Source organism: Miniopterus natalensis, chromosome 15 (assembly GCF_054644295.1).
Source record: "Miniopterus natalensis isolate mMinNat1 chromosome 15, mMinNat1.hap1, whole genome shotgun sequence".
NCBI lineage: Eukaryota > Metazoa > Chordata > Mammalia > Chiroptera > Miniopteridae > Miniopterus > Miniopterus natalensis.
Window position 1 is genome coordinate 3547779 of NC_142095.1, and position 27584 is coordinate 3575362.

At 49.0% G+C, this 27584-nt stretch overlaps 1 protein-coding gene across 6 annotated transcripts in view; it reads right to left on the reverse strand.

Annotated features, from left to right (window-relative positions):
* The window catches only part of DAG1 (dystroglycan 1), a 46877-nt gene extending 25602 nt beyond the window's left edge, over positions 1–21275 (reverse strand). Inside the window, exons 1-4 of one of the 6 annotated variants that reach the window (XM_016202872.2) lie at positions 21103–21231; positions 14873–14934; positions 10728–10930; positions 9992–10053 (exon numbers count right to left, since the gene is read on the reverse strand). The gene's annotated coding sequence lies outside the window, so the exon portion shown is untranslated. The other 5 variants (XM_016202873.2, XM_087824740.1, XM_016202871.2 and 2 more) reach the window with 5 other exon arrangements.
* Positions 21276–27584: the final 6309 nt, after the last annotated feature.

Here is a 27584-nt window from a genome sequence, read left to right on the forward strand (position 1 = left end):
GAGGCATCGAGAACTCCAGTTCCCAGTGAACTGGTGAAGGCAAAGCTTGGGGCAGATCCTGTCAATCCCACATCCTGGCCTTTCCCAGCAGGGCTGCTCCTGAAGGGCCGCAGCACAGAATTAGAGAACTGTGCCCAGTACAGCCATCTCTACACCAAGGAAGAGAAAACCCATTACTCCAACGTGCTGTCCCCCTCCTCAAAGCTCCAGATCCCAGCCATGGGCCCTCCGCCACAATGAACTGACACCAGGGTTAACAGAACTGAGGGAACCCTTGAAGGCACCCTGGTCCTCACCTCCCTCTGCCTCTTATCTCCTCCTTCTGCAGGCTTTGATCATTCCCTCAGCACAGAGCAAAGAGTGGGTTTCCACTCAGTAGTAATTACTTGGAAATTAATCCCCCCCCCTTTTTTTTAAAACATATCTTTATTGATTTCAGAGAGAGGAAAGGAGGGGGAGAGAGAGATATAGAAACATCAATGATGAGAGAGTCATTGATCGGCTGCCTAGCCCGTAACCTGGGCATGTGCCCTGACCGGGAATCGAACCCCTATCTCCTGGATCCTAGGTTGATGCTCAACTGCTGAGCCACGCCTGGCCAGGCTCCCCCATTTTAGAATCCAAGGACTAAATATTAAAAGCAAAAAGGGATAAGGGATAAGGGATAAGGGAAAGACAAATGCAAAAGATCCTTCCTCTTAAGCAAAGGGTACATATATAATTTACACATTCCCAAATACTGGGGAGAAAGCAGCAGCTACAACATACTTTTCAGCGGTGGCGAGAATCTCCTGATACATGGAAGGCACTGTTTTCTTTTTCCAAACAGAGCTGGGATCTGAATTTCCATGCTGGGCCACTCTCAGGCACAGATGGATTCCCACCGCCCAGGTGGACAGACCCCACCAGCCCACCACTGAATTCTTCAGGTGCTTGGTCTTCATTTCCCACGAGTCTTCAACCGGCTTCTAACCTGAGCACATAAGCGCCTGGCCTTTCACAGTCTTTATGTAAATCATCTGTGCTGGCAGGTAACTACTTAAAGGACCTCTTTTGTAAATAAAAAATGTATCTTATGTGTTCTTATTGTAGAAGACTGTCCAATGAATCTTAAGAGTTCTGGGGGCTTAAGAACAGAGCTAATCAAGAGGCAGGAACCTCCACTGTGGTGTGAGGGATTTACGGCAACACAGTGCTCTTAACAAAAGGGCCCCTCACAGAGCTACGGGGTAGCCACTGCCCAGCCTCTCAGGACTCCCTGGGTCAGTCAGAGGACACAACACGAAGGCAGAGAGGTCCAGGCAAAAGAGGGACTGAGTAAAGTAGATGGAACTGTGATTCTGTCTTCTAAGTCTAAGCTGCCCTAGAGCTTGACTGATAAAACAGGATTAGGCCTCTGTCTCTTCACCTGTCCCTCCACCTGGTTACCCTTTGACAAGATCTCTGTGTGGGGAAGTGGGAGATACAAAGGCAAGACAATCAGGGCAGCGCCCAACAGGGACCAGGGACAGTGCCCTCCACCCACACAGAGTTGTTCATCCTAAGGCAACAAGATAGACTGGGCTTGAAACATCACCTTCCTGGCTGAAAAAATGGTCACTAAAGCAGTAGTCCTCACTCACTCTCTGTAGATCCCACCGTGGGATCCCTTCTGGGACCTGGCTGACCCAAGCAGGTGTCTCACCCATCAACTTGCCTTAGAACTGGAGAGGGAACAAAGAGGGAGCCACAGACTCCTTGGAGATGCTTCTCATCCCAAGGGAGGTAGAACCCTCCAGTCCGCTGCCAGCCTTACACCATCACCAGACAGATTCAGCAAATGACCAGAGGGAAATGCAGGCTTCTTTGGGACAAAGAACTAAAAATACAGCCAATTTGCCAGTTGCCAGCAGCATTTATCTAGAGAGCTGGAGGTTTTCTTGTTTTGTTCTTTAAGCAAGCTCTCTTTATAAACTCATAATCCACAGACACCTCAAAAAGTCACTCAAACTCTACTTGCAGAAGGGCTAAGCAGCAGGAAGTCACGCGGCATAATGTTGACACAAGAGTTTCCACCTCTACACCACAAGGTTAGTGCAGCTGCAAACTTGAGCAGCAGCTTCTGGGGCGGTTGGCTCTGGAAACAATTCTAAACTGAAAGTCTGCAAATCTGTTTTTCAAAATAGTTACAATGAAAGCATCCAGAGATGTCAGCTATCTTCTGCTTTTACAGACTAACTACTAAGTATTAAATCTGACACTGACCATGAGACAGAGGAAGCAACAAGGCCTCCACAGTCATCTGAGACTCAGCAAGCACCTTGCACAGGACCGGTACGCACCCGCTGGTCCTGGGTACTTCCCTGAGGCTCATGTTCTGCTGGGTGACTCCACAGCACCAACTGCAGTGTCATGGCACCAAGGCCCCTCAATGGCTAGAGCATGGCTCTTCTTATGGGCCTGGACACAGCAGGCTTTAAGAAATCATTTCTAAAACATTCTGAAGGAAAGTGAACATGTTCTAATTTCATTTACTCCTCAACAGGAAAGCAGTGGTCCCGACCACCAGAATCTCAGCTGTGGCCGTCCTCTGGCTATGGGACAAGAAAGAGGAAGCGACTATTAGAGGTCCCAGCACTCCAGAAAGCAGAGCAATAGCAGGTGCAATCGAGCGATGCAGGGTTTTTTGGCCAACAGGATTTTTTTTTAATTGTGGGGTTTTTCTTTAAAGAAATAGACAAAATTATTTTAAAAATCTAAGTTCTCCCAGAAAAAAAAAAAAACTTCAGTGAAGGTCTTATAGAGCAGTTAAGCCAACTGTAATGGCATTTTTTGAAATATATTGTAAAATAATAAAAGGTAACAATTAAAATTGGAGAAAAAAAAATCTAAGTTCTCAGAAGCCTCGTTTTCTAGGCAAATATGAATGACATAACACCAGCTTCAATGATCAGCAACATGAACACAGATAACTTGGGCAAATGGCAAATTAAATGATACTTGTTTGTTTCATTCTCTGGAGGAAAAACACTGGATAAATACCACAGGAACACCTACTGTTTGCTTCTACAAAATGTGCTTTTCTTTCTCCATAAGCACCTAGCTCTAACAAAGAAACAAACCAAGAATATACATCCTTGATGATTTTTACTCAACACATTTGACCACCTGCTCAGTATCAGACACCACCCTACCTCCCCCATCTGCTCTTTAATTCCAACTCCATTCCATTTGTTTCTATCCCTTCACAAATGAAAAACACCATAAAAATTAAAAACCTTGTTGTTATTTAGAGAATTAAAGTCTCAAGAAACATGAGCTTCCCTTGTTTTTCAATAAAAACTTTCCCCACTAGACTGGGTATCCACTGAGAGTCAGAACAGGGTCAAATTCACCTGGGTCCCGGACTCAGGCTTGTGCAGCGGGGGCTAGACAGCAGGACCCGGACAGGGTGGAGGAGAGTGCGGGTCAGCGCCAATCAGGGAAAGCCAAGGACTCAGAGTGTGACCTCCACTTCCTAGACCAGTCTGCCCTTCCAAGAGTACAGGGAGGGGAGGCACAGGAGGGTCCACGCAGACACTTGCTTTCCCTTGGCCTTCCCTGGGAGATGATATGGGCTAGGACACTGCACCACTGTCCAGCAAAGACGTCCACTGAACCCTCAGGTCTCTGCCTACCCTCAGGACCAGGCTTGATGCCCTCCTCTCCTAAGGCCGCCCTTCCTCCAGGAGTGCTTTTCCTTCTATCCTAGCAGCCCCACTCCCTGCCACTCACTTACTGAGTCCACTCCACAGCGTGTTCTCCTGAACACAGAGCCGCAGGTGTTCCAACAGCAACTGTGTTCCCCTTACTCCCACTACAGCCAACCCAGCCCTCCAATGGAACAGGTGCTCAACAAATATTTGATCGGTGGGTTGACACAAATCAATGTTTTTCCTCAAACATGGCACTATACCAAAGTTCATTTCTTCCCTTTGCACTTCAAAACCAACTAGACCTTTCCAGTGCCAGGCACGAGAATTCCCAGGAAGAGGGAGGCAGAAGACACCCCTTTTCTGATGCACTGGCTACCCAAGGCCACCTAAGGCTTGCTTCCCCACGACCACCTTCCTCAGACGAACTTTGGTCCATCCAGTGGGCAGGTTTACCGGCACCTTCTGAATACCCAGCTCTGCCTCTGAGAAAGAGTCTTGGCTTCTCACTTCAACTGAGGATACACAAGTCCTGCTAGGCTCTGGAGCAGCAGCTCTAGACCCTGGCTGCCCATTAGTCACCTGGGCAGGGGACTTAGAAAGCTGATACCTGTATCCCTCCCAAAGATTCTGATGTCACTGAGTGGAGACACAGATTCCGGCCAATTGTAAACCCTACTCTAAAGACACAGCAGCTCTGAAACAGTACAGGAGGTAGGCAGCATGGTCTGGGGCCCACACCACACGGAGAGTAGGTACTGAAGGAACTGAAAACTGTGCACCCCTGAGGAAAAGAGCTCAGAAATGCAGGGACTTACCCTCCGCCCAACACACCTGGCCAATCTTCACCGGAGCAAGGACTCCTGCATTGAAATTTTCACCTCGGATCCCCGATTCCAGATCCTCTAGAAAGTTTCTTCCAGGTGTCCTGGCCCCTCATCACAGAACACACCAGAGCTGCTCAGAGGCAGCACTGGCACCTCACCGAAGTCCCAGGAGTGATACTGAAGTTATTTTCCCTCCTGCCCTCCTCCCTGTCCCCAGCCCTCCTCGGGTCAGAGCAGCTGCAGCAGTCCCTGGCTCCACTCTGATTCTGTGGCATGAGCCCAAGCATCCGTAGTTGGCCTCCAGGTGGTGCCTTAGCTTGTCTTCTCATCAGTGAAATGGAGACGGTGCTGTCACTGACCTCACAGGTCCACTATCCGGATGAACTGATGGTGACACATCAGCCACTCAGCCCAATGCCTGCACAGACGAAGTGCTCTCTAGAGACTGCCTCTTTCCATGACTATGGTTTACCCAGAGCTCAACTGCCAAATAAGGAATATCATGCTCCAGATGCTGCAATGCCTTAAAACTGGCGTGACCCTGGATCACAGAGACCCTGCTAAGCAGCTAATTTTTCTTTTACAACACGAAAAAAACTGACATCCACACCAAGTAAGAGGCAGAGCCAGGACTTGAAGCTGGTTCAACAGATTAACTTGTCCCAGCACCACTGCCATCACATGGCTCTTGCATTCCAGGCAGCTCATGATCGCTCGCCAGCGATCAGGTCCTCCCTTACTAGCTGGCACACACAAAGGTACTCATAAGCACTTGGTGAGTGGAGTTTTTTCTAACTACCTCTCACCCTCTGGCTCCCGGCTCCCTACATGCTGCTTCTTTGGGAAAGCTGCCCACCTTGGCCCTCCGTCAGCTGACTGGCCTGCCATTATACCTTTCCTTCTTCATTAAAATCCCAAGAATAGTGAGAGCAGGGGCCAGATCTGATTTGCTCACATAGTCTAATGATGGCACAGGGAGGACACAGGTCACACCCATGTCTTCCCACAACACTAGCACCCCTCTGGGGGAAAGCTATGTCAAAGACCACCTGAAACACCAGGGCACACTGCCTTGAGGGACACTGCACTGTCACTTCAAAGCTCTGACAACAGTATCATGGGCACTGCCTCATGGAGCTGGGCTTCGTACAGGCCACAGTCAAGAGCAAGGGTCCCTGGCTCTGGCATTCAAGTGTCTCCTTCCGCTTTAGAAATCAGCTCAATGGTTCTGATAAGTTCCCTGACAATTAAATAGAAACAAATCATTTTTGAGCAGGCAAGGTCTTCTTCTATTTTGTTGCTGAAGTCCATCCTATTGTGCTAATATCATGTGTCACTTGTTCCACTTATAAAAAAAGTCAAGAACTAGACATTCACGAAAATCCTTTATTCAGCTGCAACATGATTAAACAACTGAATACCAAATTATATTTATTTGAGAAGGCTTTCGATAAATAAAAATATGTGTCATGCATCTATATCTTGGTATCTAAGTGCCACTTCAACTAAAAGGAACCAAAGCTCCCTGTGAAAAGGGCTGATGCCAGGCTGGGGCACGGAGCCTTGAATGTCTTGCTGCACCAAAGCCTGACAGGAAGTGCTCAATGACGGGCCCATGTCAAAAGAACACAGGAGCCAGCCTGAAGGGACCTGCACCGGCCACACCTGGAACAATCTAGGCATCAAAATGAGCAGTGACAAGAATGAGCTGCATCACATTCAACAAGTTATTGATATGAACTAATATAAATAAAGCGATGAATCAGTAAGTGAAGCAATGAGGAAACGTCTTAGAGTAACATGACCAATACAGAAAGAATGATGGCCTCAGAAGCGTCACCAGATGCTGAAAGTAAGGGTCAGAGTTTGAGGGGACCAGGATATTTACATAGCCTCAAAGTGTCCCCCATAAACTGTTTTTCAAACAAAGGGAAAAACAGCAACTGTACAGTAGAGAAAACTGCCAGGCACCTCCTTAACCAGAGCTGAACATCAGGGCAAACCAGTATCTCATGCCTACTCATGAGGCTATCAAAGATGCTAATGGACAACTGAGGAAATCCGAATACAGATACAGATCAGATATTATACTGATGTTAAAATTCCTCATATTGGTAGATGTACTATGGTTACGTAACAGAATGTCCTTATTCTTAGGAAATGCACAATTAAGTATTTAGCAATAAAGGGGCATGATGTTTGCCCATTACTCATAAATGGTTCAGGGGGAAAGTGTACAGCTAGAAATGAGAATGACAAAGCGAACGAGGCAAAATGTAACAAATGGTGACTCAAGGAAAAAGCATTTAGGAGTTCCTTTTATTATTCTTGCAATTATTCTGTAAGTTTGAAATTATATCAAAATTTAAAAGTTACAAAAATATATGCCACATAAATGGAAAAAAAACAGCAGTTAGAAAAAGGAAGGCGGGGCATGGTACACCTCCCCTCTCGGGACCTCAGTTCTTCCCTGGCACAACAAGGATATTCACCCACAGTGTAAGACAAAGTCATCCGATGAGCTCTGTAAACTGTGACAGGCTATGGAACCCTAACCCCCCCCCACTTACCTCACACCCCAGCACTTCGTCCACTAGCATTCTGGGTTCCAAGATTCAAAACACGCAGCCCACCAGGACCCCAAGTCCTCAGGTTTATAAGGTATGAGGGGATTTTTAAAGCATTTTCCTCTAGAAACACTACAAACACACAATATACAAAAAAGGACTTTGTTTTTAAAAGTGGCTTGGGTTATAATGGAAGAAAATGTCAAACACTGGGGCCTGAAATTACTACATTGGGCTATGTTTGCTTAAGATTAAAAATAGTTTCATCTTCCCTTCCCAGGAACCTTCCCTCCTGGAGAAAAACGCCAGCAGCACCATGTTCAGAGTTCCCTGCACGAAACACAGATCCGGGCAGGCTGAAGCCAGCATCTCTCAGGATCAGATCCATGGTCACCAATCAGAAGATACACAGGAAGCCTCACAGTGATGCCATCCTTACCTCAAAGGACAGCCCTCAGAAAACATGAATTCAAAACAAGAAAAAAACCCTGGTCTACTTCTTTAGACCTAAGCACCTTTGGTGGACATATAGGAGGCAAAAATCTGAATTTACTTGGCTTTGAAATTATTCAAGTATAAAATAAATGAAATTTTAAATGTGTGAAATAGCAGCACAACAAAAACACCACAGGTGCATGTTAAGTGCCCAGAAGTGGAGAAATGCCAGGTAAATCTTGCACAACACATGACACCTCTTCTCAGGGGCAATTCCCTGCTGAAGGGCAATGGGCTCAGTATAATACAAAGGGCTAAGTGGCCATGAACACAGACCTGTACCCCCAGATCCTCACAGCAATAGTGCATCAGGCAGCAGCTCTGTCTCTAAGGTTAGCAGTCACCCTCGGACCAGACATAGGCTATCCATCAAATTCTGGGGTAAACTGAGGTAGGCCTGCACACAAGAAAGCTACAAGTTGACAAGTTCCTGGACCTGGAGCCACACTAAAGCAATACTGTCAGCCCTCCACATACCCACACCTTCAGCCACCATTCACCCAGCCCACGCGGCCTGATGACGCTGATGGGGGAAAGACTAGATTCTGGCTAGCCCTACCCATTTCTCCAGGTCCTTACTGCTGGGGCTGGGCCCTAAATGGAGAAGCAGGAAACTCCTCCAAAATAGCTTTCAAACAGGGAACATGTGTAAAACACAATACTCATAGGACAGAGTCTGAGGCAACCATTCAAGCCATCGGGAACACCACAGTACGCCAGGCTTCCACAATACCCCAGGCTTCCACAGTACCCCAGGTGATAAGCAATCACCATGAGAATCCCTCCTAAGCCTCAAACAACCTCTCTCCTAACACAACAGCCAGTCCACTTGGCCCCACAGTAGCCTCTAGTTCCCACGCCTCACTGTTCCCACACAGTAACCCCTTGCCTCCTATCTCCTCCAGCTGACTTAGGGATTAACAGAGCAAACCAGCCAAGTTCCTCCACTCAGGGTGAGTTCTTCACTCAGGTTCACCCTTGGAAAGTGTCCACCCAAATGTCAGCTTGGCTTTGAAAATAACCTACAACTTCCTGTCAGCTCTCCTAGGTCCTCTCCCTAATTCCTCACATCACCCCCTGGGATAGGCCTAGCCCTCCCCTCCCCCTTATGATGATTCAGAGGCACAGTACTGATGGCCTGAGGTCACTTGTCAGGGACTAGGGGTCCACAGTCCACAGGCTAGCCTATCTCGGAAGGCTGCTTACTAGTCAGTATTTAATCTTAAACACCTCCTAGATCAAATTCCTTTTTTCTTTAACTTTTCCAATTATAAACATAGATTCCTTAGGTAAGCTAAGCATGTAAAGCACTTAGAAGAGGACCTGACACAAACACTTTAAAATATACATACAACATACAAATCATCTTAAGCCAGTCACCTCTAAGCTCTTATGTGTGACGTTTCTGTGCTTCAGACAACCTGCATGAGCAGCTAGCTAAGGAACATGGATATCACCAGGCACACCTCTGTGTTCTGCTTTCTCTAACCCAGATCCAAATCTGAAATAAAACTGCCAAGGTCAATAATCTCCCCCAACGACAAGGAGCCTGGAGTGGCTGTGAGAGAAACCCACAGTGGGGTTTCTTCTGTCCTGAGAGTGAGCTCCTGTCCAGCGGCCTTCTCCGAGCTCCAAGGCTGGGAGCAGCCCTGTGGCTCTACTTCCCCTCTACTCTATCAGAGGATTTGGAGTGAGCATCTAGAGCTTTATTTTAAGATCCCCTCGGGTGGTAACATGTCTTTTTCTTATCTGATAACAGTCAACAGTCCCACCACCCTCACTTGCCTCTAACACAAAGGTCAGAGAGCAAATGCCTTTCACTATCTGGAAATCACCTGCAGCCTTCTCCACTGGGGACCCAGAGCAGCTCTCCCTCAACAGAGACTCAAAAACTGCAGTGCCCTCATCACCTGGAGACTGGAACCCAATTTCTGTCTTTATGACAATTATTCTCTGCTCAGGATTTGGACACTGGTGCCTGTATCCTCTTGGTCCTCACACCCCAGAGCTCAGCACTCGACATGGCCCACAAGGAGTCAAGGAAGCCCTAAACTTCAGGTTTCAGGGAGGGTGCTGGCTTCACAGAGTAAGGTTCAGGCATTCCATATTAAGTTCACTGTATTAACAAAACAAAAAAACAAAAACCCTTAAAATTCCTGTTCTAAACAGTTCCAACTCTTTCCGTCCCTACAGCTCAGCTGAATTACAGGTTCCAGGAACAGTCTGCTACTGCCCACCATTCAACCAGGAACACCCACTCTCTCCAGGTCTCATTTTAATGCATCTGTTGGCTGAAAAGTCAAAGTTATTATAAGTTACCCAGTCAGGAAGTTGTATGGTCACATGAGGCATGCATTGCTGTTAATAACTCAAACAGAAATAAACATTCTACAAAAAAACAAAACAAAGCACATCCAGTCAGTCAACTCACACGGCAACTTGCCCGTCGGTCCAGGCTCCTCTGCGTCACTGGCGAGGTTCAAGAAAACAAACCTGGGCACATCAAAGGGACTCCTTACACATCTAAACACTGTTGTCTAGTTAACAGAGACCTTCACCCCCAAACTATTTTAGTGCTTTTCTCATCCTGACAGCGGCCAGTGTCTCCGAGGAGCACCCGCCCCGTAAGACACCACAGCACTCAAAGCTCCACAGGTGGGCGAGCAGTCAAGTTACAGCTGCTTTCTGGAAAGTACCAATGGGCTCAAGTCTAGGTTTGTTTTTTTTAATAAAATACTTGGTACACATAAAATAATTTATCACGTATGTAATTATAAAACACACCAAAAAAAACCACCCTTGAACCCATCATTCAACCTAAGAAATACGTCCAGCCTTTATTAAATATCACACTCTTAATTTACACCAGAAAGAAAAGGGACAGCTGTGATAATAACAAGTAGCAATTAGGGAGGTGCAGGGACATTACTTGAGCATCTTTCGAGGAGGACATTCAGTCCCGATTTTACTAAGGCAGAGAGATCAAGGGCTTTACTTAAGGACGGGAGGGGTCCCAGGGGACTCAGTACCTCTGATAGGTTCCTTCCTCAGGCCCAAAGTCCAGTGCTGAGGGTATTCAGTGTTTTCATTGTTCAACCACACCACCCTTGGGCCAAAAATCGTGCTTGTCTTGTCGAAAAGCAAGGGTCCTCAGTGGGAAACCTCACCTCTCAGGAGGTCGTGACCAAATACCATAGAATGCGCAGGCACCATCAGGAAGGAAGAGTTCTCCTTAGAAGCGCAACTCCATCTCATCACAGTGCCGGCACTTTAGCTGATAAAAACAAAACGCGACTTCCAATCCTAATACGGAGGAAAGGAAAGTATCACTCTGCTCCGGCAGAAGGATAAAACAGTCTAGATTTTGCTCCTGTAATAAAAGAAGATAAAAGGTAGGAGGAAGGCAAACATCCAGGGCAGGGCCAGTGCCAGCTGTTCCTTTCACAAGACACTTCCACAGAAGACAAAGAAATCGTACACAGTGAAGCACTGTGGAAAGAACGGAGTTTTTACTCAGAAGATCACAAACAATTCCAGGACTATTCCAAGTCTACCTGTCTGGGGTTCAGAGGAGCCAATTTCTCAGCAGCCACCCATGCAAGAGAGACCTCAGGTAGAAAAAGGCCTCAGCACCCCCAGGAGGGCCTGACCTTGCCCTCTCCATTCCCTACCAACTCTGCTGACATCTACTCTTCCCAGAACCTGCTAAAGCACAACAGCTGATCTCACATCTGGTTCCCTGTCTGAAGCCAACACCCCTGAAAAAGCAGCAGCTGGTGGTCTCTATCTGGCCACTCACCAAAACCATAAGTACCTCACACATTTTCCCCAGGGACACACTGGCCTGAGGTCAGGAGAAGAACCATCCAACTGGTAAGGCAGTTTGGTGACAAGGAAAGGGACCCATATCCAGAACACTTGTTTATTAAAAAGCTGAGTCCCTCTGGCTTCCCCTGCCTGGAGAATCACATTCTAGCATTTCACATCTTCAACGATTTCTAAAGTTGATTAAGGTCCAAATAATCTTTTCTCAGCTTTATTGAGACATAGTTGAAGGCCAAAATTAATTTAAAAAATAAGAATTTAAAGTCCAATTTCATTCACACACACACACACACACACACACACACACACACACACACACACACACACACACACACAGCATTATTCTATGCTTCCCAGTGGATTCGGAACATAAAAGCTTGGAGGGAGAGCCCAGCCTCCTGTGATCAGCACTCCTCAGCCACTCTTGGGGGCAACAGGCCTCCCACTCCAAATACAGCCTCAAATCTGCTGCAAGAGTGAGCTCAGGCCCACAAAGGGGTCCACAAGAATGTCTATCAAGACATGACAAAATCAGAGGCAAACAGAGCATAAGCCACCCTCAGAACACTCTTGAACAGCAGGGCAGCATGTGAGGAAGTGACTGCATTGCTGGACCCCCAGCACCCAGTAACCACAGCGGACAGAGAGGCCACCGCAGGCCTGACACTGAAGCCAAGGGCTGTGCGACAATGGGCCCCATTCTCCCTGGAAGCTCAGGGCCAGAGGAGAGAGGGGAGGCCAGGACATTCCTTCACCCCCGCACATGGAGGGAAAGGGCACAGGCAGCCCGGAGAATCAGAGGCCTGCATAAGAAGTATGAGCAGCCATTTTCCTTCCCAGCTGCGTGAATTAAAAAGGAACCCCGCCCGCCCAGCCAGCGTGGCTCAGCGGTTGAGCATCGACCCAGGATCCAGGAGATCTTGGTTTGATTCCCTGTCAGAGCACATGCCCGGGTTGCAGGCTCGATCAACGACTCTCTCATCATTGATGTTTCTCTCTTCCCCTCTCCCTTCCTCTCTCTGAAATCAATAAAGATACATTTTTAAAAATTTAAAAAATAAAAAGGAACCTCTCCTAAAAAAACAGAATGGAGACCTGAGATGCCATCTGATTGAATCAGGTGGATTAAATGGCCTGCATAGGAGTCTCCTCTCTGGTCAGCAATGCCCAACCAGAAGGAAAAAATCTCAGGGCTTTGAGGGGACTGGGACACCACAAGCCCCGTCAGCTCAGGGCTAGCACTGCAAAGAGAACAATGAACTTTTCCTGCTAAGGATTTCTTCCTGGTGCCAGGGAACCCAGCCTCTTTTTAAACTACTTTTAAAACAGGAAAAAGCACATCTTTGGACTGGCAAACTCTGTGTTTTAAGTCTATATTGTTGGCCCTTCTGACAAAATATTGTGATCTTTTCCAGGTAAGCAGAAGCAACAGCTGGTAGCATAAATCCAGAGGAGGAGAAAACAATACACGAATCTTACTGTTATCTATTTGTGACTTTAATGAATTCTATTTTTAGACCTTTAATAAAGAACTTCTCTTCTAGTTTCCTCCTACCAAATTTCTCTACTCAGGCAATTCAATCTTGGCAACACTGCCCGAAAGTCTAAAAATATAAGACACTTATTGCCCTGGCCAATGTGGCCCAGTTGGTTGAGTGTCATCCCATGCACCAAAAGGTCACCAGTTAAAGTCCCAATCAGGGCACATGCCCAGGTTGTGGGTTTGATCCCTGGTCAGGGTGCATGCAGGAAGCAGCTGATTCTCTTCCCTCTCCCTTCCTTTCTCTCTAAAAATCAATAAAAACATAAAAAAATAAAAATATATATATATATAGGACACTTACTGAAACATGCTTAACAAACAGGCAGAGCAAAGTCTCTACACCTCCTCATTTTCCACAAGATCCAGCTCGACCTCTGCTCAAGGACTGCTCATGAAGCAGGTCTCCAGTATTAAGAAATGCAGTAAGCGAGGCTCCCTGAGGTCAGGGTAGGTCCAATGCCAAGACAACCTTCCAGCTAAGCAGGAGTCTACACAGTGATGAGAGATGCACGTTTTATGGAAGCATTCCACAGTAAAACAAGGGCCCAGAAAATGGATGGTGTCCCAGGTTCCAATTAACAGCCAACTAAAAAGGAAACACTCTCTTGAATTCCATTATTGACTATATCATTTTTCTTGGGGAAAAATGGCTAGACAATCAACCCAGCCCCAGAGAACAAGTGAGCTAAGTAAGAGAGGCGTTTATGTCAACTAAGACAGAACTGGTTCACTTCTGCCATAGTGAGCCTTGGGAAGCTTCTTAAGTAAGCCCCTACCTACCAACCCCTAGAATGCCTGGGAAAACGCTCTCAGCACACTGAGAATTAAAAAAGAAATGGCCACAACCCTTGCAAAAACCAACATCTTCCAATTCCACTAATCTGTTTCAATACACATATACCAACTATTAGAAAGGGCTCTGTAGGAGGTACTTGTGGTTTGTAGATTCCCATGCTCCATATACAAAAACTCAACACCCACAGAAGTGAAGAGCAAATGCCAAAACAGGGGACCAAGTGGACACTGGACACTATTTCCCTGAATATAACACATCCTTCCACATGCTTCACTCATCGTCATCCCCAAGCTCCCTTCCCCTCAGCTGGCACATTTGCCTACACTTAGGGTATCCAAGGGCTGTGACTGCCTCGGGTAGATTGAATCTATGGCCACGCACACCCCCAATAGCAGGGAACTGTGAGTCCGGGCCTCTATGTGGCCATAAAAAGTGCGCACCCATGCAAGCCACAGAAAAAGGACTAGAGAAAGGCACACGGCACTTAAAAAGGAAAGCCGGCGCAAACCCGGCCCGCGGGCACGGAGGAGCGCCACCGCAAAACGCGTCCCGCCGCCCTTCTTCAAAAGCTTTACACTTAACATTACGGTGGGAGGAAAAAGACTCTAACTCTATGCACAAAGATGTTCACTGCAACATCACCCAGTATAACCATAGTTAAAACAACTTACCCATCTAAGAACTGGAACAGGTTAACCATAAAAAATGTTTTATTTATAGGAAAAGGTTCATGCTATAATGCTAGGAAGGGAAAAGCAGAATAAAAATTAAATCTATACTTTAACCTCAACTTCATAAGTGCTGCTCAAGGGCCATCTCTGGAGGACACCCAGGAATCGGAGAATAACGATGCTCCCAGGGTGGGGAACTGAGGGAATAGGTAGAATCAAGATCTCTTTCCCTTGTATAATCCTTTAGAAATGTTTGGATTTGTACCATGTGTTGGCATTTCCCATTTAAAGACTAAAATTGGGAGAACAAGGAACTTTTCTTTCTACTTCACCTTCCACATTTCTTAGTTTAAATATATGTATTATTCAATACAGCTTCCCCCCCATAGTTTTAAACTCCATGGTTAATCATTTTGCCAAGGACGTGTTTATTATCCACCACTGTTCTTCTGCAGAAACCTCTCCCAAGAACCTTACCTCGCCTTCTGGTGCGAAGCTGCTTTATGAGCCTTATCCTCGCGGAGAGCAGAGGTCCGGCCCTGCAGGGAAAGAGGGAGCCAACACTGGTGAGTGCCCACTCCTGAAAGAGAATCACAGCGCAATGGCCAACTCCAAGAGGAGTGGGGAGTGCCACTCAGGCTCCTGCCCACTCCACCAATTAGTTGCCCTTCTTTGTCAAAGGGTGACAGAGAAAATGAGTGTTTTCTACAGAGTCAATCCACAACCAAAAATTACAGTTTCCAAAACATAAAATTATTTCCAACGTCTAAAAGTTAGACAGCAGTATTTTAAAAAATAATTAGCTCAAGAAGGTATAAATGAGAAGCAAAGCCTCAACACTATTAAATGCACCCATGATGTGTAGGATAAAAACATTCAGTCATAAAAGTGATTTTTTCTATTCAGCTGATGGATCCCACTAGAATCCTGCTTTTAAAATGTAAATATAAATTTAGTCAACATACTGCTGAAGTTTCATTCAGATTTACTCATTCCAATAGAGAACACAGAACAAACAGTTTCAGCAACTCAGAAACCCTCAGTTTATGATATCATACCGCTGCACCCCATCCATCTTTCCACCCCGGAGCCAGAGCAGGGCTAAGAAAATGCTTAGCTATCAAACCTAAGAAATACGAAAATAAGAAAGCCTATTCATTAAGGCTAAATTAAGCCCTTTGGCTGGTGTAATTTTGTAAACTACTCTAAAATCCTATTTACAGAAACTGCTATCTGAGCAGTATTACTAATGATCAGAGAGAAGAGGGACGGTCAAAAGGCAAAGCAGGTCATTCGACTCACAGGAAAACTGCTTTAAATTAATACCCAAAGGGGAGCTCTCTCTCTCTCAGGAGCACAACTGCGCCTCTCTCTTCTTCCCGCACAAGCGTGCATCTCCTCAACTCTAAGGGACCCCACGAGACTTGTAACCAGAGGAGCAATGGGCAGTGGCAGCTTGTCCAGACTAAACCCCTGAACCTGTCCCCAAGGACCCCTTCTCTCTGACTCTCCGGTGAGCTGCAGCAGCCTGGCCTAGGCTCACTTCTTTCCCATAACTTTCCAGAAAGCCAAAGCAGCCCTGCCTCATCTCTCTTCTGTTGCTTCTTCTGTCCTAAGCCCCTCCTTGTTTCACTGTCTCCGGCTTTAATAAATGTACTCTTGAAAAAAAAAAATTAATACCCAAAGTCATGGACACACAAAGGCCTACTGTGAAGTGACCAGATTAATCATTTGTATATTCAAAACTGCCATCACCTTACTCGAGGCCTGGAGTGTCAACACGGGAAAGGAGAGAAAGATGGGGCTTCGGAAGCAGCACAATAACACTGGCAAAGGCCCAGAAAACACTCTTGAACATGCAAGAGGAAGAAAACTTAACCCCAGCCCTGGCCTGGTAGCTCAGCTGGTTAGAGCATTGTCCCAATACACCAAGGTTGTGGGTTTGATCCCCGGTCAGTACACATATAAGAATCAACCAATGAATGCATAAGTAAGTGGAACAAATTGATGTTTCTCTCTCTCCTCCTCCCTCTCTCTAAAATCAATAAGGAAAAATTAAAACGAAGAAGAAAACAGAAAACTTACTCCAGAAAAGGAGGGAGAAATTCTTGACCAACACACAGGACAAATTGAAGAACACACTACGTGAATCTATTCTCACTTTGAGACCCCTGGAGGTTCAATAATGTCTCTCTCTAGTCCCCATCTGAGTCCCCTGAGATGTTCATATCAGTATTTCTTACTTGATACTCTAGATGCCTCCAGTCACACTCTGCAATGGCTCAAATTTAAACAGCACACCTCGGAACCTGGATACTGAACAAATGTCTCATCACTGACTTTCTATACAAGCTAGAAAAAAACAAAAAAATCACAAGGTCTCATTCTTACTCTTGCTCATCCACAAAATGGGTCAATCACCACTTGTCACTCCGCTAATTGTGAGCCCCTTATCAAGAAGGCTATGACCAAAGTAAATCCAACTCAAAAAAACAAACGTAGGTAAACGGGCTCTGACTTCACACCATCATGACCCACCCTTAGCTGGCCCTGCATAGGTCAAGTCTTCCAGCCAATGGCAATTCTTTCCCTGAATCCAGCATAAAGCCACATCGCCCTGCCCCAATTCTGAGTCTCCCAAACTGTAGACATTTTAAAACACAATGGTCTCCTACACCACCAAGTGAATCAACAAATCATGCTTTCTCCTTCATAAGTTCACCCCTTCCTCAACATTACTCTCTGCCACCCCACTCTATCTCCTTCAACTGCACCCCTGTGATGCTCAAAACTGGTACTCTTGGCTTCTCACCCTTAAACACCAGAGGTACAGGTACTACCCCACTCAGAATCTTCAGGGTGCACCACTGGCCCAGTTCAGCCTTCAAGTCAACCTTTTGCCTTCCTTGTCCCCAGGGGACACTTCCTTTGGCTCCCGGCCTGTCCACTCCTTAGTCCTGAGACTTGGCCTGTTCTTGCCCTCCTCTGCTCTTTTCTGCTCACCCAAGGACATCCCTTCATCCTGCCTGCCTGCCTGCCTGCCACAAAGACTCAAGCCTTCCCCCCTCTCTGTAGTCTAGGGGCCCTCCATAGTCCAAATCTCTCAGGTCTGCGCCAATGCTTGCTGACGCTGCCTTATATCCTTACCTTTTCAGTGTCACCTCTTGCTCCTTCCACACAATGGTAGAGCCCTGACGACACCAGCACCATTCAGGCCCCTAAAGTCTGCTGAATCAACTCATCTTGAACCTTCTTTCTCTCTCTCTCCACTCCCTTGCTGACCACTGTCCTTGTTCAGGTTCACTGTCTCCCCACTGGAGCACAGCAGTAACCATCTTGCCTCCAGCCCAGTCCCCACACTCACACTGGGGGTTCACCTCTTAAAACCAAGAGCTGATCCCAACACAGCTGTTCTCCAAGACCTTCAAAGTTCTCTCTTCCACCCTGGCCAGGTAGCTCAGTTGATTAGAGTGTTATCCCCATACACCAAGGCTGTGGGTTTGATCCCCAGTCAGGGCACATACAAGAATCAATCAATAATGCATAAATAAATGGGACAACAAATCCATGTTTTTCTTTCTCTCCCCCTTCCTCTTTCTCTCTAAAATCAATAAATTAAAAAAAAAAAAAAAAAAAAAAGGTTCTCTGCTCCTACATAACTACAAACTCCTACATGTGCCGTTCTGGCAGCAACCCAACCAACCTTTCAGAACAAACAGAAAAGGTGCCCAGTCTTCCTCCCACCCCTTGCCCCTGCTCACCTCTTTTCCTTCCACACAGCTGTGACCTTCCTGCCACCATTCCTTCACCAATCAAACCATGAATCCCTCTTGAAGGTCCAACTCAAAAGCAGTGCTCCCCAAGTCTGCCCTCCCCAGCCTGGGACCCAAGCTCTGTGGCTTACTTGAGCATGGTGCCCAGAGCAATCAGCACAGGCTCCAGAAAGGCTCTGACAAGCCCTCATTTCTAAGAATGGGCCCCTCACAGCATGTTCCTAGAGTTCCATGATGGTTCTTGATCACCTCTCCTGTATCATCCTGGCATTCGGCCCACCACCAGAAACCTGGGCTTGGTCTTTGCCAGAGAAGCACCCAACCAAGGCCATTGTTATCAGTTTGTTGCAACACAAATGCAGATGGGTATAGCTAAATGTTCAATCTGAGTTCAAGTCCTAACTCTGCCACATGACGACAGTTATATGACCTTGGGAACACTCCTTCATCTGTGACTCAGTTTCTTCAGCCAATATAAAAGATTCTCAGATTCTTATAAGCATCAGCAATGGTGCACATAGAGCAGAAACACTAGAGGCCACCAACTGTGGCTGCTATAGGTCCATAGTATAACTGACTGAGACAGCAGGAAAGGCTAGAATAACTATGAGGAAAAACATTGAACATGCTCTCATCTGCCTCAGGACAAGCATACATCTACTCTCACAGGTCAATGCCCCAGCCGGGGCCAATGAGAAATGTAATGCCCCAAGTTCAAGTGACTGAGAAAGTTTTTAACAATCAAACACCCTGCCTCTCCTTTCCTAAAAAACAATCCCAGCCAGTCAAAGTGGCCCCAGGGTCCCTCCAACTCCTAGCATTCTCAATGCTTAAGAGACACCAACAAACCTGCAAAGGAGGTGGTTAAAATTCTTGGTCATGCTTAGGCCTCTGACCCACACATTCCTGAACACAGGCCTCCCCCCCAGCTTGGCATCCCCGCAGTTCAACCTTTTCAGCCCCTTCTCAGCTGGTTCCTCCTCCCCCATCTCTCCTCCACTGGCTGACCTTACAGAGGGTCCTGACCCTCTCCCCTCCCTGCCTCTACCTATGTGGCCACCAGCAAGATCTTTCTAAACACAAGTTTGGACCATCTCACTTCACTGATTAAAAGCCTTCCTAGACTCCTGCACCCTGAATATAAAGTTTGAACTCCTCAGCACAAGAAAGGCCCAGGGCTCCCAACTATCAAGCTGGAGGACTCGCAGGTGCTATTTTAGGCACTCATGTACATGTGGTTCCCTGTGCCCGACCTTGCTGTCCCCCAGCTAATTCTTGCTGGCCCTGCAAGCCTCAGCTCAGGAATTCCCCCTATCCTCAGGCTCCCAAAGCACCATATGAGTACACTTAGTGGGCAGACACCTTCAATCATAGGTTCCCTACCCCCTACAGCCCTCCACACCGTATTTCTAAAGGGCAGACCAGCCTCTTTTACATGGGCCCTCTGGACCTACCACAAAATTTGGCAGGTATTAAAGCTAAATATTTGTTAAATGAATGAATGCATATGCCAAATTAAATTTTCAGAACAGTGAAGACTTGCCCTCTGCCTCTTTCAACAGAGGCACATATCAACACAGCTTTCATGTTCCAACCTGGTGTTTGCTGTCTATATAGTAGTCCTTATAGTACAATCGTACAGTATCCCACAGGCTTTGAACAGGGTCACACTATGCATCCATCTCCCTCCTCAAATCTGATTTCTGCAAGAAATGGCTCTTCAGTCTCTTTTAAGCATGCAAGCCATGGGCTCTCATTCCTTTGCTCCAAGGCAAACAAAAACAAAGTTCAATTCAACTTCATATTTGATCTATAGATTTTTATGCCTCCAAGGCTGAATTTGTGTGTGTGTGTGTGTGTGTGTGTGTGTGTTTACTGATTTGAGAGAGAGAGATAAACATTGATCAGCTGCCTCCCATACACGCCCCAACCGGAATCAAACCCACAACCTGGGCATGTGCCCCAAATGGGAATCGAACCAGTGACCCTTCGGTGCAGGGGCGGATGCTCAACCAACCGAGTCACACCACCCAGGGTGGCTGAATTTTTTTAAAACCAGAGACATTCCAAAAGTGTCATGTCACTGAACACTAAGGATAGGACAACCTGATAAAGTTACAATATCCCATCTACACCAGACTCCAAAACACCTGGTAGCACATCCAACTCTTTATCTGGACTTATGTCCTATAAACACAAGACTCACTGCACAGTCTGGGTTCCATGCCAGGAATCACTTCTACTTGCTTATTTAGGGAAACACCAGGCGGGGCTCTTAAGTTAGAACTCCAAGCTATAAACGTGGTGTCCCAGGCTCCAGCTCCCACCAAGGCAAAACTTCATGGTCACTATTAAAACGAATTCTGAAGTCAGTTTACAAATCTAACATCTTCTCAAATCATTGAGATTAAAATGTGCATTTTAAATTAGCAGTTGAGTTTGTATGACGTTAACTTGAAATTCATGGCAGAAAGATTTTAAGCCCAGAGAGCATTTTCTCCGGAGACATTTCCCAAAAATACGCGCGGGTGAATCTGGTTTTCCAACCAAGGGAAAGGTGAAAAGACAGCAGGTTTCCAAAGAAGCTCAAGGGGTGGGGGAGAGGTGACCCCAAGGCTCTGAGCAATTCAGTACCCAGCGGCTGCGGCGCCCTTCCCCGCCTCCTGCGGAGGGTGGGGGGGGACTGGACCCCCCAATCTCGGGCTTCCACCCATCTGGGCCGTACGACCCTCTCTGGAAGCCGAGAGGCGGCCCACAGACCGCAGACGCCCGCGGCCGACGCGCAGGCCCCGCGTTCCCGAGCGCGCGGGCAGGGCTGAGGCCTTGCCCATCGCCGCGGCGCGCTGCCCGGCCCAGCCACCGAATGCCCCGAGCCTTCGCCTGAGGGACCGAGAGCAGGGGGGCGGTCCTGCCCAGGCCGCGCCGCCGCCTCACCCGCAAGGACGTCCGCGACTGTGTCCCCGCCCCAGGCCAAAAGCGAGCAGCAGCAGGTGTTCCTCGGCAGGCTCCGCCGACGACGAGAATGGGGGCCCGGGTTGGCAGGCTCAGCGGCGGGGGACGGCGGCGCACTCACCGAGCGCCGGCGGGCGGGCCGCGGCAGGTGCTCCCTCCTCCTGGCAGCGAGATGCCTCCGCCGCCGCTCCCTGGGGACTCGGCGCGAAGCCACCGCCGCTGCCGCCGAACCCGAGGAGCGCGAGCTCCGCACCGCAGCCTCCGCGCGAGCACGTACCGGGCGGTGAGAGGGCGCCGAGCGCGAGGGCGGGGCGCGCGGCCGGAGCCTAGCAACCGCCTGACACGCGAGTACCGTAGCCAATCCCGCGGCCAGCTCCGGGCGGCGCCGACCGGCAGTCCCCGCGACGCCCGCTTCTGCCAGCGTCTGCCGCCCCGCAGCGCGCCGCACCCGCGCACAGGCCCCACCCCCCGTCCGCGCCGCTCTGCTCATTGGTCCGCCACGCCCCCCGTCCGGAAAGACCCGCCCCTCCTGGAAGCCCCGCCCCTATGCCAGCCAGGTCCGTCCCCGGGACACGCCCAGGCCGGGCCGGGTCCCCGGAGCGCTGGGAACTGGGAGTGGGGGAAGGGCGCCCCGCCCAAGCCCAGGCTCTTGGGTCTCTGAGTCGTAGCCAACCCACCCGGGGTGGTCAGGCTCGAGAACCGGCCCGGCCACAACTGGCCACCCGTCGGCTGAGTGCGCCCCCCTGATTTGCCCCTAACGCAAATCGAGAGGCATTCCTAAGCCATGAAAACCATCAGGAAGCGTTCTCCCAACTGCCAAGGCAGATGGGCCTGTTGCCCTGCGCTTACCTGGATAGGGAAACCGAGGCGAGGGCGGGAAGGGCGGGAAGCCGGCCCCAACCCCCGCACCTCGGGAAGCGCCTCAGGCTTGACCCTCACCCCCTCTCCCTGCTTCCAACGCCGGAATCCAGTGCCTCCTTGGGGGCCAGAAATAGCTCTGATCCTTGGTCACCCTGTGTGGCCCGCATTCTTTCAGGGTGTGGGGAGTTTACTGCTGGGCAGGGAGGTCACTGCTGAGGCCAGTCTCCCTGCAAGGGGAGGGTCCTAAAGGGGCTCTCGCTCTCCCCAGGGCTTACCTACAGCCCCTACCCCAAGGCCCCGGGACCTGACAGTAGTAACAGGACCTGAATAGTCACTAGATGGGTCTGGGGATGGGACCCGTGGTAGGCCCTGCTGCCTTTCCTTCCCCAAACCCTGCACAGGATGTGTCTATTCCCTCCCAGGCCTGCACTCTTGTCAGGGAGCATTTTGAACACAGAACTAGCCGCTGCCTGCCCAGGGTTTCTCCCTGAGTCCAGATAGCTCTGAGTCTCCCCTCCTATTGGTGAGGGCAGAGATGTGGATGGTGCCTGGTTCACGGTGATTGTTAACTATAGTTACAAGAAATATTAATCATGTTCTGTTAACTGTGATTGTTCTGTTCTAATTAGAAAAAGCACTTTCTAACCTGGCTGGGACTTGTATGCCCTGGGACTTTCAGAATGTGATCCATTCTCCTAAACTGCCTATCAGCATGCAAAGATTAACAACTTTGTTCCCGAAACAAAGGAGTCTGGAGGCACCCCACCCTTTTGCAAATCCCCAGTGGGAGTACCCTCCACCTGGAGGTGCCCTGCCCTTTGCAACCCCTCCCCAACCCACATTTCGTGTAACCTGTAAACCATTATACCCATTCTTATTCCTTTCGCCCACTTCCCCATGTAATCTTTGTCCTTCTACCCAACATAAGGAACTGGCTAATGGGGGGGGGGGGGTCAGGTAGAGTAGATTTTATGTGGACAAACCTGCTGCTCTCCCTATACTGCCACATTATTGAAATAAACACTCATACGTGTTCCAGCCTTATCTCTGCTTAATTGGCTGAAGTAGCCACAGGAAGCGAGGACCCATTGTGTCTGGTTTCACTTTCTCCCCCAGCTTAGGAGCATCTGGGAGAAGCAAATTTCAGAGAGAGCAGAAAGGAATGCCCTTCCTCCCAAACACGCATAACCCTTTGTGATTCTTTATACTTAACTGCATAGGCTCCAAACCCCATTCACACAGTCTAGAAATGGAACTAAAAACCAGGAAAAGGCCCAAAATCATCTCTTAGATGTTAAAACTAAAAATTAATGGCCTTTCAATTTCAGCTCTAAAATTCTGCTGCTTTGAAAAGGCTAAGAATGCAGAAAGTTATTTGGGTTTCTAAACAAAATATATTCTCTCATTCACTCCTTCAGCTTACAGAGTCTCCCTCCACCCACCTCCCCAGAAAAACACACCAGGCATGGCTGGGCAGCCCTGGGTTCTGCAGGGGATTTTAGTGCCTGAATACATATATATGTTTTTCCAAAACAAAAGACAGCATTGGGTATAGGCCTCATGAGACACCTCCCTTCTACCATCTGCACATAAGCTGACCATCCATGGATGCCAGAGTCACTCCCCATCTTTTTGGGCACTGGTCTTGCCAAATGAAGCACCAGGCCACGTTCTAGCATCCAGGGCTCCAGAACCCTATGCCCAAGCACCCCCAGAGCTCTGGCCAAGGGAGAGTCTCTACCTCGACTAGCTGGTGCCAAAAAGTGAGATAGGCCCTTTCTCATCCTGGGAGGAGAGAGTAACAACCAGAGTTTGCCTGAAGCCCTGACAGCTAAATCCTTTCCAGTCCCTGCCTCACCAGGTTTGGGACTCAGTTGGAGATGCTGTGGCCTCAGGCTGGCCCTGATGCTGTCCCCTTCCCACAGCCCTCCAACCTTTGCAGAACAGTTCTGAACTCTGAGCCTCATTGCTGGCTTTATTTTTTGTCTGGAGTTGGGGTTCACCCAACCTCCTGTTCCTTTAAGGCCTAGAAGTCAGGAAGGCTGGCTGGCAAGAGTTGGAACAGCCTCTTGAGGCCTAACCAGCCCCCACTGGAGCCTAAAACACCCCTCCACTGGAGCTTATAGCAGAGTAAAGAGGGAGGTGGACAGCTATCTTCATGGGACCCTAGATTGGGTGTAAAGTCAAGACCCTGTTACTCTTTAGTCATGAAAACCAAAGCCTTTCCCCTCCTAGGGAACTGCACATTCCTCACTAGGGCTCAGCACAATGTTTCCAGTGACTCTTGGGGGCTATTCTGGAACCCCAGCAGGGCCTAGGCTGCCCTAGGTCAGGCTTGGTGCTCACAGCCAGTTGGAGAGCAAAGCCAAGAATGAGGCCCAGAGAACTCCCAAGAATAGCTGCCCAAAGTGGTATGAGCCTGGGAGGACTGATCAAGATGCTGAGAATGGGGCTTTCAGGACGGACAGTCACCCTTCAGCTCCCCTGGCCCTTCAGCCTCTAGTGATTTCTCCACGTAGACCCCCAGCCAGAGGCTCCAGGAAGATTATCAGCTCAAGGTTTGTGTCTCTACTAGAGTGTGAACCCTTAAGGCCACGACCAATTTGCTTGGGCCCCCATTGCAACCATCACCTAATAGCCTGCACATAGTAGAGGCTCAGTTTCTGTTTGGGAAGGAAGAAACCACTTCCTAGTAGGCAGTCATCCCCAAGGGTCCAAGTCCTGTGCAAGGCCCAAGGCAAATGCCCCAGTGTTTACTTAGGGCTGATATGATTTAGCCAAGGCCTTGGTTCTAGCTCGATAAAATCCAGACACCTACATGGATCAAACTTTTCTCTGCTCTTCAGATTCCAAGGCTTTTTATTCTGGCATGTTTCCAAGGAACTAAGGGCCAAGGGCCAGTGCCCAGCCTCAGACTCTCCCAGAGAAAGGAAGGCTCCTGTGGCTGATCCTCCCCCAGACCCGATGGAGAGGGGCGGGGGCCATGCTGGCTGAGGGTGAGGCTCCTGACCCAAATGCCAGGCCTTCAGGTCTGCCTGGAGCAGTGGGCTGGCAGGCAGAGCCAGCCAAGTCAGGGCAAGGGAGGGGTCCCTTTTGTCTGAATTTAACAGAAGGCAGATTGTCTGGCAGCTCTGGCAGAATGAAAGGGCTGATAAGTTCATCCGGGAGAAACTGCCAGTAGGCGTGTTTGCCGGCCACCACCAGCCTTCCCAGAAGCCAGTTCCTTCCCTCACAGGGCCCTCCACTCCAGCACTGCCACCAGACCCCTCCATACACGTCTGGCACAGACAGCCAGGCAGCAGCTTCCACACCTGGCCCTCCAGGACAATACAGTCCTGGAGCACCACAGCAAAGGTGAGTATAGGTTAAATGAAAAAAGTCACCTCTCCCCAATAGGTATACACACATGCTCACTGCCCCCTCCCTCAGTCACATGCTACTCCCTGGGATGTACAGTCCCCCAAGGCCAACTTTGGTGACTGTTCCCAAAACACTGGGTTTCTTGGCCTTGAGCACTGGACTAAACACCAGATTAGGTCTGGTCTGACTGGCGGCCAGTGAAAGTGAGCAAAGCCGAGGGGCCTATTTGTTGATTCTGTTCAGTCAGTGACCAGCTAGCTCCTAAACTCCCCAGTCCTGGGGGAAGCTGCCCACACTAATCTAGGTCAACGGATTGAGAGTCTCTTCTCTGCTCTCAGTCATATGTCACTGTCTGGCTCAGGGCTGGACCACAGGTCTCTCCAGGGCAGAAACACCTCTTTCTCTCAGAGTAAGCCTGAGATCTGGGCATGTCTCTCCCATCCACCTGGATTCCCCTTAGTCAAGAGACACAACCACTGATTCTGACTGTCATCACAGCTGCTGGGCATGCCCTTGGAAAGTGTTGGAGCAGAGTGGACAGATAGCCTCTGCTTTAGGCTGAGTGCTGACAGAGATAGGCAGGGCCTCTGGGAGCCCCACCTGTGGTCTGGGGAATCCCTAACATTTCTGGAAGGAATGATAGGGACCCCTGGAGTCATCTTGAACGGAGCTAATGAAAGGATAAAGAGTGAATGTTAGCTCATCAGCAAGCCTCCCATTGTCCAAGTGAGTAATAACCCCTACTGGGCCCCAGGGTTAAGGTCACTGGGTGACCTTATATAAGCCACTTGCCTTCTCTGAGCCTCTCGGTCATCTGCATCATCAAATGACCTCATATGTGGCCTTCAGAGCTGCCTGCTCACTGGTTGTGACTGATGATCACTTTATGCGACTGAGTCAGGACCAGGATGAAACAACCATCATATGTTTTCAATCCACAGTTATTTACTGAGTCTGTTCTATGCTGGGAACCCAGAGAGAGATAAAAGGAACAAGGCCTGCTCTTGTGGAGCCCAAATTCTAGTGTAACAAGATAGAGAGCAGCCTGGCCAGCATGGCTCAGTGGTTGAGCATCAACCTACGAAACAGGAGGTCAGGGCACATGCCTGGGTTGCAGGCTCCATCCCCAGTAGGGGGTGCGCAGGAGGCAGCCGATCAATGACTCTCTCGTCATTGATGTTTCTTCCTCTCTCTCTCTCTCTCTCTCTCTCTCTCTCTCTCTCTCTCTCCCCCCCTCTCCCTTCCTCTTTCTGAAATCAATAAAAACATATATTTTTAAAAGATACAGAGTAAATAAATAAAGTGATAATAAATAAGTCAATAAAAATATAATAATCGGTCTGGGAAGGCTGGGAGGGGCCAGGGTCTGCTGTGTGGTTCGGTTCATCAGGGAGGTCCTGCAGGAGGTGAGGGGGAAGCCCTGGGGTTTGCCAGGGGAGGAGGGGAGCAAGCCTAGGGAATGGAGGAGGAAGGGGGCAGGCAGGGCTGAGGCGCCCAGCAGTGAATGGAACAGTGAACAGGGCAGAAAGAGCAACTGGAGGGAGGGCCAGTGCTGGAGATGGACTGAAGGAGGCTGGGGCTGGGGTTTGCCAGAGTAGGTCCCAGGAATGAGGGACAGGTTAGCTGAAGGGCGGGAGCGAGGAGGAGGGAAGTGGAGCGGGTGCCCTCAGGCCTCCTGGCAGGAATGCAGTGGGGTGAGGAATGAGGGGGCAGCAGTTTGGCCCCAGCCCTGGAGGCCCTCCTCCCGCTGGTAGGGGGGGAAAGAGAGACTGAGCCCAGGGCGGAGATTGGGGGTCTGTAGTGGAGGAGCACCAACCTCCAGGGAAGTCAAGTCAGAACAAGCATTAGAAATTTCTCACTTTTCTTGCCTCCCCCTCCCCCTGGAATGCAGGGCAAGGGGGGGGACCCCTCCTTCCAGTTCCAGAGGAGGAAAATCAGGGGGAGGAGACTCCCCTGTGGTGGGAGGAATGGTTCCCTTGGGTGTGGGCAGCTTCTGGTACATGCTGCAGGTAAGGGCTTTAGGACAGACCCTGCAGAGTCCCCCCGAGAGGGCCCAGCACCAACTCCCTGGAGAAAGGGCTAGGCCAAGGTGGAGGTGGGGAGAGAGTAAAAGAGCCGAAGGAAAGACTGGGGAGTGGGAGGTCATGAGTAGGGGGCAAGGTCCTGCCCCAAGACAGGTTTCAGGGAAATTACCCACTCCTCTAGGGCCACGGCCAGACACAGGATTGCAGGAGGCCCTCGGG